Here is a 13,362-nt window from a genome sequence, read left to right as displayed (position 1 = left end):
AAATATATAAAAAACTTAATCAAAATACAAATTTACAACTATACTGTTAAAATTCCCCGCTGCCATTAATTTACTGTTATTTTTAAAGAGAAATTCTTTATAGTGTATATGTAAACCTATCGTACAAAAACTGAGTGTGACCCCTTGGTCGCGCTATTGAGACTTACCGTTACTACTTACCTTGCATAAATGCAACATAATGTGTTTTATTTATTTATTATCATATTTATTTTTTATTTCACTATTTTATCTTTAATTGATATATTTAATTGAATTATTTATTCTATTTCAACTGGAGAGGGGAGCTCTCCAATCTCATTGTACACTGAGTGCAATTACAATAAATGGCATTCTGATTCTGTAAGGGAAGTGGAAATGTTGTGGTGTGCTGTTTGTAGATTAAACCGAGCACTACGCACCAGCAGAACTGTTTGCGCTGAGAGGGTGACACAAGTGCGCAATTGCTTATTCCTTTTATTATGGGGTGGTTTGTTTTTTAACTCGAAACTTGAATAGGCTGCTAAAACAATAGTTGAACTACTTTCCCAATGTAAGATTTTTCAGAACGTTTACCAAAATAGTATTTTATACCATATGCATATGAGTTGCTAAATCAAAGTTTTGATTGCCTCGAAATGGTGATGGGGTAAAATGCTCATTTCCATCATCATGTGCCCATATTGCCAACTAGTGACCTGAAGTCGGTGATCCGAAATGGTAGTTTGTCCCTTAGCCATATTTGGAGCCCACCTTTCCATACATGATATGATGATAAATCAGTTGAAACCCCACCAACACATTTTCAAGATATGGCGCCCCACAATGTAAAACAAGGTATTGCATCATTGTAAAAATCCACTTTTAAAGGATATTAATTAATTAATTTATTTATTTATTAATTAATATATCTAAAAATAGAACACCAATTTAATTTGTAAGTGCCGACCCGACTATATAGCTATGGCAAATTACTTACCTTTAAACAAATGATGAGGGCCTCCAAACATGGTCCAAAATTTAGTGTGTCATTCCCAGGTTCCAAAAGTGGGCGCTGCCTCCGAACTTTGAAGTGCCGTAACTCGAAAACCGTTTAAAAAAGGATGCTCAAATTTCCACATTATAAGGCGGGAACAGAATAAAAATTCGGCAAATTTTGCTGGGTCTATAGGGCTCGTTTTTGGAAATAGGCAGCTGACACACCAAAAATAAATAAAGAAATAAAAAATCTTGGTTGGAAAATGTCACACATTAAGGGTAGGCAAACTATTTGTACACATACAACAAAGTACTCAATTTTCCGTTACATGTCCCCTTTATTATGAACTTACTAAAGGCTTTTCATACCCGAACTAAAAATAGTTTAGGAATTTTAAAGATTAATAGCACTTTACAATTGATGTAGAGCAAATGGATCAAATTTTTGGAAGACTTCTTGTTCGAACATGATAAAAATAGCAGCACTTAATAGCAAAGGGGCTAGTGAAAAGGTGAAAAAGAACTTTTGTTGTCGAGAAAAGTATGCCTAGGAGATGGCTGATCTGTATGTTTCACGGCCAACAGAACCCACTTACTCCATCAATGTTGAAATCCCCACTGTGCAGTCCGCCCTTGTACATTTACAGGTCTATGTTCAGCCCTGTCAAGACAGAGTGCTAAACACGTCCATCTTACTCCATTTGAAAACTATCAGTGAGAGAATCGCCAGAAAGGTGTGCTTCTCCGCTTCACTTCTCTGCTTTTGTTCATTGCACTGTAATCACAGAGGCGAGTGGGCTTCATATTTATAAATCATTAATTGAGGAGCTAATGCATTGCACTCGATGGAAGAGTACCCACTTTGGCTGTAATTACTTTGGCAAGAGACACAGCATTGTTTCACATGGAAAAGCCCTTTCTGGCTTTCGGCTTGACTGTGCTCAATGATAAATATATTTAAAGTTTTTTTTGTGCACAGAATGCTTTTACTGATAAGTGCGAATAAAAATAGCAAACATTGGGAGAGACGATGGGTTGGATTTCAGTGTCAAGAAAAAAAGATTTAGGAGCCGTACATCATTTTATGTCAAGATCCACCCTGAGTTTTGAGCTCAGTTTGCTCTATGATGCGTTTTTTTTCCCACGTAGATAGTGCTGAGAAGAGTTCAAGCAACAGAGGTGGGCATGTCAGTAAGTTTTGCCGGTCCAGTATTCATCTTTCGTCAGCGGACGGGCCACCCGTTCGTCATCATCAGTCCATCGTTATTTCAAGCTGACCCAGTCCGTCATCGTCAGTCCATCACTCAGTCATTATTTTACCCCCGCTTCCTTCATCGCAAAATTATAGTTCATAACCACTGTCTTAGGAGCATCTGTAAAAAACGGTTTAAAGGCTAACACCAGTTTCAGTAAATTTCACCAGTCCGTCATTATTTCAGGCCGGTCCAGTCTGTCAGTCGTCCGTTTTGCTCCTTCGCCCATTTTATTGAGATAGGATGAAGTAAACTTTTGACGTCTGCAACAGCCAATGTGCGTTGAGCACGTACTACGTACTACATCACACACCACACATAAGTGCGATACATGGAGACACACAGCTCAAAAAAAAAAAATTAAAAGACACACACACACACGCACCCCCCCTTCCCCCCACACACACACACGCACACACACAGTGTTTTGAAATAAAAACAATTTGGGACAATATCAATACAGTGAACCCTCGCTACTTCGCGGTTCACCTTTCGCGGGTTCAGTGCTTCGCGGGTCATTGTAGTTTCGCCGAGCGGCACGACGGGGCGCTGGAGCAGTTAGACGGACGGCGTGCGCCGAAGAAGAGCGTGGGCGAAGAGGAGAGTGGACGAAGAAGAGCACGTTCCCCCGGGCACGATTTGGGGCGACGTTTCGCGCGGTTCAGACCGTACCAGAGCTCCGACCAGCGTGCGTGGCAGTTAAGCCAAAGAGGAACAACTTCCGCCCGGGCACTAGCGGGGCGACATTTCGCTCCGTTCGGGACCGTGCGAGAGCTCCGGAGGAGACCGGCCGGCGTGCGTGGCAGTTAAGCCAAAGAGGAACAACTTCCGCCCGGGCACTAGCGGGGCGACATTTCGCTCCGTTCGGGACCGTGCGAGAGCTCCGGAGGAGACCGGCCGGCGTGCGTGGTAGTTAAGCCGAAGAGGAACACCTTCCGCCCGGGCATGAGCGGAGCGCGAGGCTGTCAGTTATGAATGAATAAATAAATAAATGAAGAATGCCACCTTTCATTTCTCAGGGCACACCGGACGGCGTACCAGCAGGTAAAAGTCGAAGTAATTAAATAAATACAAAAAGAAGTAATTGAATAAATACAAAAATAATGGCTGGGGAATAAAAAAATAATAAGTTTTAATAATATATTTTTTTTTTTTGTTATAACATGAATTTCACTCTCTCTCTCTCTCTACCCGTATATGTATATATATATATATATATATATATATATATATTTTTTTTTTTTTTTTTTTTTTTTTTAAGCATTTTTGAAGGTGCGCCGCTACTTCGCACTTTTTTTTTTTTTTTTAAGCATTTTTGAAGGTGCGCCGCTACTTCGCGGATTTTCAGTTTTCGCGGGTGGTCTCGGTCCCCATTAACCGCGATAACCGAGGGTTCACTGTAATACAAAGTTCTTGTAGCCCAGACGATTTGCATTTTCACTACTCATCGTTCTTGGTAGAACACGCAAATGAGACTCATGACGAAAGGGAAGTGTTGTAACTTTTATCACTCAATACGGACACCATATTTTCACTGTCCTGTGAAAAAAACCTCCAATGCCGTTTTATGGGGTTTCCGTATTAGACATGCCATTTGTGTGAAAATTCAAAAATAATTACAAAATTGGACATACATGTTTTTCATAGGATGTGACGATATGGCTTTTAAAGGGATGCTGGAATGATCTGAACATTGTCAATTACATAATATGTGCAAATTATGTCAGCACTAAAATTCAGCCCCCTAAAATAATTTGCAGTAGCAAAGGTATTTTGTATGATGAGTTTTACCACAGATTGACGCGCCCTCGTTTGGTGCATGTTTTTTTTTTTTGTCCAGCTTGTCCACATCATAGACAGATTATGGTTACAAAAACTGCAGGAAAAGAGATTACACTAAATCGTGGTACAAAACAAAAATACTGGAAGGATTTAATATCTCAGACTGCAAGCCATGCTCAAATCCTTGAGAAAAGAAACTGAAATTTGAACCTGATGGTGAACTTGTTGATGCAGGGAGATACCGCGAACTTGTTCAACTTGGATATACTCTAAATTGGATTGAAAGTAAACTTTCGCAATATCTGTCAGAGCCAAAATAAAATCACAGCTCAGCAGCAAAACACAAATTACGGTACTTGAAGGGTACAATAAATAAAGAGCTGTCTCTGTCTTCTAGTAATTAGTGATGCTGATTAGGCATCAGATTCAAGTGATAGGAGAAGAACAATAGGATACTGTTTTGGATTGTGTGAAAATGGACCTGCTATTTGTTGGGAAACACGAAAGCAGCCAACAGTAACTTTGTCAACATGTATATATGACGATGACAGCTACTACACAGGAGAGTTTGTATATGAAGCAGCTGCTGAATGGGATGGACAATGGACATCGATATTCACCTCTTACATTCTCTGTCAAATGGGAGATGACAAAAATCAATGTGGGAAGACTTAATTTGAAACACATGTTTTCCTTGAGTCATTGAAGGGATCGATTAAAAACTCTTCATTGGAAAACATTGCACTTTCATTGCTTATAACATCCAAAAACGGTGAACAATTAGCACCAAAATTCATGTGGTCAACTCTACTGATAACCACTTCAAAATATCTAAAGGATTCACCTCTCCATGTGTTAAAGAAACTAAGTTTGTCATGTTATCATGTTTCAAAACTATACTTACAGGTCTATAGAAGGTATCAAAAAGAGGTGGACCTGTTAAACAGGAAATCAGTTGATTCTGTTGGTTCAGACTTAACAGAAGTGTCTATGCTGGCAGGTCAACAGAAAGCCACAAAAACTGATGTTCATCTTAAACAGGAAACCGTTAAGTTCAGGCGTAACAGAAGTGAGAACCAATATTGTCTTGTAAGTTAAACCCGTTAGGATGACAGGAAGCGAGTGGACGGGTGTGATAAAGTCAAAGTGTTCATGTTTTCCATTCTGTTTGAATTTGCATATTCAAATTATTTTGCTGTGCTTCAATAAAAAGCTGCACGGGAGCAGAAGGGCTTTGAGCTTTTCTCTGGGCCGTCTCACTGAGAGGTTCGGCGGACGGCTCCTTGTGAGTGACAAAGAAAAAAAATTTTTGGGCTTGTTGATTCATTTGTGCAGTTATAAGGCGTGTCTAGTTGTTTTACAGAAACCTCTCTGACACCATGGCTGATTTATATGACAATGAAGAAATGTAGAAGTGAGCAGATGCACCCGCGGCGCTACATATAAGAGCCAGAAGCCCCAACTAAAAGCACATGCCGCGTGAAACTGAAGCACGCATGTGACCCTGGGGGAACATGCTTTTTTTCCGCTGTACTACAATAAAGTGTAATTGCACATCCAATCCAGTAGTTAGCAGTGGCGCTCTCCTTGTATGGCGTTAGATTTATGCCACAATTACGTAAGCGTAATGTCAAATATCACGTACGAAGACATGTTTTGTACGTACCAAAATATGTTTCACGTGTGCAAGTCCTGCCATGCGTACGCACAAAATTGGTTTTACGCTTACGGCTTCTCTCTCCACGACAAAACGCAGATTTACGCTTAAGATGCAGGCGTGATACCTCTGCCACAATTATGAACCAATCAGGTGTCGGACACTAGGGCTGATTCTGATTGGCTGTTTACTGTCCAATCGCATTTTACAACAGTAAAACGTCCAAGGAAGACTCAAACACAGTCGATTGAAGGGGTTTCTGCAGTCTAACACGCTGTGCTTATACTTTTAGTAATAATTCAAAATTTGTTCAAGTATCATTGTTTGGTCCAACAATATATTTACAATTTAGTTCTATATGTTTCTATGAACTTTTTTCGTTTTGTTTTGTTTTTTTAATAATCAAACATCACCTCTCGGTGTTGTGCATTTGCGTCTTCATCATTAGATAGCGCCATGGTATTTTTTTTTTTAAATTAATTTAAAACAATTAAGGCACATATACAAAATACAAAAACTGCACAGTTGAACAAAAAGGATTAGGAAAGGAAGAAAATCTTGATGAATAAAAAAAAAAAACAAGAACAATGTGAAGATCTCAATCAAGTAGCGCCGCACCATTCTATTCTGTTTTATTTTCACTCCACCTCTGAGTTACGATTGGACAGTAAACAGCCAATCAGAATCAGCCCTAGTGTCCGACACCTGATTGGTTAATAATTGTGGCACAGTTATCTCGCCTGCATTGTAAGCGTCAATCTGCGTTTTGTAGTGTAGAGGCGAGAGAAGCCATAAGCTAAAACCTATTTTGTGCGTACGCATGGTGGGTCATGTACACACGAATCACATTTTGGTACGTACAAAACATGTTTTCCTAGGGCTGTGATGATAATTCGATATCGATATGTATCGCAATAGTTGGGTGAGTTTTATCAATAGAAAATGGTATGGAGCAAATTCGACCTATCGCTGCCCTACTTGTCACAAACTCCCTCCCATTGGGGAAAAACAACCCGAGGCTTACGCATGCGCCGCTGAGGTAGCGTGACTCAAAACAAAAACAAAAAAAATACGTGTGGCTAAGGTGGACTTACCGGCCGACTTGAGAAAACGCTTGCTTAATAGTTAAGCTGATAACAAGCACCCCCTCCTGGACACGCACGGGATGAAACGGCCCGTAGCTCTCGTACACGAGACCTCCGTCGCATGGGAGGCCGGCGCACGTAGCAATAAAGAAGCTAACAAGCACCCTCTGCGGACACGCACGGGCCGTGCACCCTCTGCGGACACGCACAGGACGAAATGGCCCGTAGCTGTAGCACACAAGACCTCTGTTGCAATGGAGGCGGGCGTACGTAGCAGTAAAGCTGCTAACAAGCACCTCCGCGGACACGCACTGGAGGAAACGGCCTGTAGCACCAGCACGCGTGTGTTCCATCTCAAGGGAGGCCGGCGTGCGTTTTACATTTTGAAATAAAACAAATGGGAATTCAGCCCTTTTCCCTGTTTTATTTTCAAAAGTTGTTGTAAATTCCTCATTACTGCTCAGTTTACACAGGTATTGGTTTGCTGATTAATTTGCATATATAGGAACAGGCATGTTTTCGGGCAGCTAATGGGTCCTTGTATTTACGTTAATTTATGTCGGGTATATTGTTGGACAGCTAAGCGGCCCAAAGAGAGACGTATCGACTCTGTTAGCCGTTAGCTGCGGATGCGCGATTTCTACACTTTTTGTCGTTGTGTATGCGCCAGAATGAAAGTGAGTTATTGAGCTCTGTTGAATTGATTGGAGTGCTATTAAAGCTACGTTGTTCTCTATCCCTGTGTCCGGTCATGCTCTCAGTAACAATTGTTAAAAAATATATATATACAGTGAAACCCCGGTTATCGCGGTTAATGGGGACCGAGACCACCCGCGAAAACTGAAAATCCGCGAAGTAGCGGCGAAACTACAATGCCCCTGCGGAGCGGAGCGAATGGAGAACCCCGATCGTGCCCGGGCAAAAAAGTTTTTAATTTTTGAATATTTTTTTTAGACCCGCGAAGCACTGAACCCGCGAAAGGTGAACCGCGAAGTAGCGGGGTTTCACTGTATATAATAATAATAATTTCATATACAGTGAACCCCCGGTTATCGCGGTTAATGGGGACCGAGACCACCCGCGAAAACTGAAAATCCGCGAAGTAGCGTCGCACCTTCAAAAAAAACCAAAAAACACCGTGTATATATATATACTTCGCACCTATATATATATATATATATATATATATATATATATATATAAATATATATAGGTGCAAAGTAGCGGCACTCCTTCAAAAATGCTTAAAAAAAAAAATATATATATATATATATATACTGGTAGAGAGAGAGAGAGTGAAATTCATGTTATAACAAAAAAACAAATTATTATTAAAACTTATTATTTTTTTATTCCCCAGCCATTATTTTTGTATTTATTCAATTACTTCTTTTTGTATTTATTTAATTACTTCGACTTTTACCTGCTGGTACGCCGTCCGGTGTGCCCTGTGAATGTTATGATCCTCCAGCAGAACTGGAGGATTGAACAGGACTCTCCAAACGCAGACCCGGGAAAAAAGGTGGTGATACAAAGATATTTATTATCACAATATAGTCAGTGTAATCAGCGCGTCTCGCAGCAGCTGACGACATGGCGCGAGACGATCGCTGGAGGAACGCACACACAGCTGAAAAAACAAAAACACACGCGGCATGACAGGCACGGATCATGACAGTGAAATGAAAGGTGGCATTCTTCATTTATTTATTTATTCATTTATTCATTCATAACTGACAGCCTCGCGCTCCGCCGGTGCCCGGGCGGAAGTTGTTTCTCTTCGGCTTGACAGCCACACACGCCGGCCGGTCTCCTTCTGAGCTCACGCACGGTCCCAAACGAAGCAAAATGTCGCCGCGCGAGTGCCCGGACGGAAGTTGTTTCTCTTCGGCTTGACAGCCACACACGCCGGCCGGTCTCCTTCGGAGCTCACGCACGGTCCCGAACGAAGCAAAATGTCGCCCCCGATCGTGTCCGTCGCCACCAATCGTGTCCGGGGGAACCTGTTCTTCTTCGTCCACTCTCTTCTTCGTCCACTCTCCTCTTCGGCGCACGCCCGCCGTCTAACCGCTTCAGCGCCTCCTTGTGCCGCTCGCCGAAACTACAATGCTCCCGAATATTTTTTAGACCCGCGAGGCACTGAACCCGCGAAAGGTGAACCGCGAAGTAGCGGGGGTTCACTGTATATCAATATCGACTGATATGACATACATGCCTACCGATATAGTTTTCAGCCATATCGCCCAGCCCTATGTTTTCGTATGCGTTATTTTACATTACGCTTACGTAATTGTGGCATAAATCTAATGCCATAATTGTGCGGAGCGAGTATTTACTCTACAGTGTAGGTTTGTTTTGCAACAAAAATGATATTATTTATATTTGCGGTGGAGAGTGGGTGTTGGGGTGGGCTAAACTGTTTTCTGAAGCTGGGCCATGATTGTTCGATAGCTGAACCCTGAGAAACTGTGATGTCATTTTCAGTCGACAGCAAATGGCAAAACGGCTGCCCCCTGAGATGCACAAAGAGGGGTGGATTTTACTGCTGAACTCATAATCCACAAAGGCAATATTAATTAGAATGCCATGTATAGACTAGTGGGGCTGCATGGAACTTGGAGAGAATGCATTTGTTGACTTCCCTTTAAGATTAAAGCCTTTTCATCTTTGAATCAATGCCCGCTTTAAGATGTACAGTTGCATGCATTCACCTCTGCACGATCATACAAAACCGCTTCTTGTTTGGGAGCCTCCCTTTTTTTTTACACTTCCCAGATTAGATCTGCAAGTGAAGAAGAAGGGATTGTAATCTTTAATAAATCTATATTCCTATGGCCATAACGCTGCCATTTCCCCCCAAGCTGAGGCCCACTGGGGGAAGCCCCGCCTCCATCGTAGGCCTGCCTGTCCCAGTTGTGGAAACAATGCACATTTTCCATCTATTTTTATACCATCTTCCCATACTTTTACACTGTGATCCCTTGACTGGAAACTAAAAGTCTTGTGGAAAACAATACGTCTTTGTCCCAAAGGTGCGCAAAGCTGAGGCAAATCTACGACCTTAATGGAAGCTCGCAATATATCGCATTTCACTTGAAGCATTGTGCGGTGATTCCTTTGCACCAATGCTATCTCAGTGCACTATATATATATATATATATATATATAAATATATATATACATACATACATATATATATACATACATATATATATACATATATATACATACATATATATATATATATATATACATACATATATACATATATATACATATATATACATACATATATACATATACATATATACATACATATTTATATATACATATATATATATATATATACATACATATATATATATATATATATATATATATATACATGTCCATCGAGAACTGGAGTCCTTTCTGTTACGCTCATTGTTTACGCTCGGCGGAAGAAGGGCTAAATGCCCGGGCCGTGCCACCTGAAATTATTAATTTAGATAACGTCCCCAAAGTTTACCATGAACTCTGATCGTTTTTTAGTAAAGACCAAATCCTTACCTCCGCACCGTCCTTATGATTGCGCCATCGATCTTCTCCCTAATTCGACGCTCCCGTCAGCGCGCCTGTTCAAAGTCTCCCAGCCCGAGCAGGCAGCGATGAAGGAGTACATTACCGACTCCCTCGCAGCCGGGCTGATTCGGCCCTCAAAATCTCCGGTGGGTGCGGGATTCTTTTTTGTCGAAAAGAAAGATAAGACATTACGTCCTTGTGTGGACTACAAGGGTCTGAACGACATCACTGTTAAAAATCGCTACCCCCTTCCGTTGCTGGACTCCACGTTCGCTCCATTGCAATCGGCCACGATATTTTCCAAGCTAGATTTTACGCAGCACCTACCACTTGGTGAGAATACGCGAGGGGGATGAGTGGAAGACAGCTTTCAAGACGCCCTTAGGGCATTTTTGAATAGCTTCCGGATTATCCAATGCCCCCGCAGCTTTTCAGGCCTTGATCAACGACGTCCTAAGAGACATGCTAAACGTGTGCTGTTTTGTGTACCTGGACGACATTCTAATCTTCTCAAGTTCCGCAGAGGAACACTAACCTAACAACACGTCCGGGCCGTTTTACAACGCTTATTAGAAAACAAACTGTACGTCAAGGCAGAGAAATGCGAATTCCACCAGAGCTCGGTCCAGTTCCTAGGTTTCATTGTCGAGAAGGGGCAGATTAAGGCCGATCCGGCCAAGACTCGCGCTGTGGTTGAATGGTCGGCACCTTCCAACCGTAAGCAACTGCAGCGTTTCCTAGGCTTTGCGAACTTTTACCGCCGGTTCATCAAGAACTACAGTCGCCAAGCTCTACCCCTCACTCGCCTCATGTCTGTTAAGACCCGGTTTACGTGGGATCAAGGGGCCGAAACCGCGTTTAGTAACTTGAAGCGAGCCTTAACTAGACCCCCGGTATTGCGTCATCCTAATCCTGAATGTGCTTTTGTTGTAGAGGTGGACGCTTCCGATTCAGGAGTGGGGGCATTCCTATCCCAGCGTTCTCCAGTTGACCAGAGACTCCATCCCTGCACCTTCTTCTCCCGCCGGCTCAGCCCTGCCGAGGCTAACTACGACGTGGGAAATCGGGAACTGTTGGCAGTGGTCCTGGCACTCCAAGAATGGCGACACTGGCTGGAGGGCACCACAGAACCGTTCACCATGTACACGGACCATAAAAACCTGTCTTACATCCGGACTGTAAAGAGACTTACAGCCTGGCACGTTGGTCCCTGCTCCTCAGTCGTTACAATTACACCCTGACGTATCGCCCTGTGTCAAAGAATACCAAGCCGGACACCCTGTCACGCATCCATGATCCGGTGGAAGAAGAGTCGGGACCCGACAACGTGGTGCCAAGCCATCGCCTGGTGGGATCCCTGCAGTGGGAGGTGGAGCAGCGGATACGGGGAGCTCAGGACGATGCCAACAACCCGCCCGGATGCCCAGAGGGTCGGTTGTTTGTGCCGGCCCAACATCGTGCGGAAGTACTGAAGTGGGGCCACTCATCCAAGGTGGCATGCCATCCAGGGGCTCGACGTACCCTCGGGCTCATCGGCCAACGCTTTTGGTGGCCTGTGTTGGGGAAGGACGTCACGGATTTTGTCAAGGCCTGCCCCGCTTGTGCCTCGAGTAAGGCCTCGCATCAACCTCCAGCGGGACTTCTGCACCCCTTGCCAGTTTCTCCACGACCTTGGTCACATATTGCACTGGACTTTGTCACGGGCCTGCCTGCCTCCCGGGGCAATTCCGTCATACTCACCATAATAGATCGCTTCTCCAAGTCCGCCCACTTCGTCACCTTGCCGAAGCTTCCGTCTGCCCTAGAGACGGCCAACCTACTGGTGCTTTATGTTTTCAGACTTCACGGAATTAAATAACTAAAAGGAGAGTGGTCAAAATGACGAAAATTCAATTCTGAACGGCAAGCTTTTTAAAAAAAAAAAAAAGTGGTGTCATTGATAAGAGCGAAGTGTGTATTGCCATCGTAAACTGAACTACCATCGCAGCACGTCCAGTTTAAAATACCATTTGATGGCCAAGCACACCGCTGATGCCAATTCACCGGCCCCCTTGTCAAATCCAGGCATCCATGGATAATTTGCGACAGAAACCGATGGATGGATCAACAAAAAAAGAGACTCACTGAAGCCATAGCTAAGTGGGTGGCCACTGCGTGTTAGCATCGTGAAGGACGAAGGTCTGGCTAAAATACTTCGCATTGCGTCCAACGACTGCACTTACGAATTGTCCTCGAGATACACCATTTCAATCCGCATTCAAGACTTGCAGGAAGTGGAGAAGGCGGAAGCAGTCGCGCTCACCGGTGATTACTGGACTTCTCTCAGTAACCATAACCACCCCGGAGTGTAGCCCATTATTTTGACCCATTTCATTTGCACTTTATTGGCATTTTATATTTCTTATATTACTCCAATTTAATCCCTTAGAAAGGCTGTTGAGATGCTGTTTTGTGTGACTTTGTTTGTGGGAGTCAAATCCTATGCTTTGTTTTTTCAATTAAAAAAAGTATTTGCATAAAAAAAAATCAATTCTGAAGGAAAGGTATTGCAATTCAATAAAATATTGAATTATATACATAAACAAAAAATGGGGGGGTTACAATGAATAAAGGGATTTTTTTTACAATTAATAAAATGTGCGATTAACTACGAGTTAACTATGAAAAAATTTGATTAATTATGATTTAATTATTATTTTTTTTTCAGCTGACAGCACTCGTTAAAAATAATGAAAAAAATGGAGCGAACCACTACTTGGATCAATTTGACCCAATATTTTCGATTATTTTGTTCAAAACTACCAATTTCTTGGGTTGTTTTTTACAAAAAACAATTCAGAAAGTTGTGTCAAATTGACCCAATAGTGGATTGGTCCAATTTTAACCCATGATTGTGTTATTTTTAACACAATTGTTTCTAGAGTGTGCCCACTCAGCATCTATTGCCTCCTGGTCATCCTCGAAGGGGGATTCTCCCACCCGTGGCGTCTTTTCTGTTTTATAATGAGTTTTTCCTTGTACTCCAGGGGATTAAGATCAGGGGATGTTG

This window comes from Idiotropiscis lumnitzeri, chromosome 21, assembly GCF_059441095.1.
Source record: "Idiotropiscis lumnitzeri isolate Australia: NSW breed Sydney's pygmy pipehorse chromosome 21, RoL_Ilum_1.0, whole genome shotgun sequence".
Classification (NCBI taxonomy): Eukaryota; Metazoa; Chordata; class Actinopteri; order Syngnathiformes; family Syngnathidae; genus Idiotropiscis; species Idiotropiscis lumnitzeri.
The sequence above is the reverse complement of the archived record's forward strand: the minus strand, read 5'-3'. Positions refer to the sequence as shown.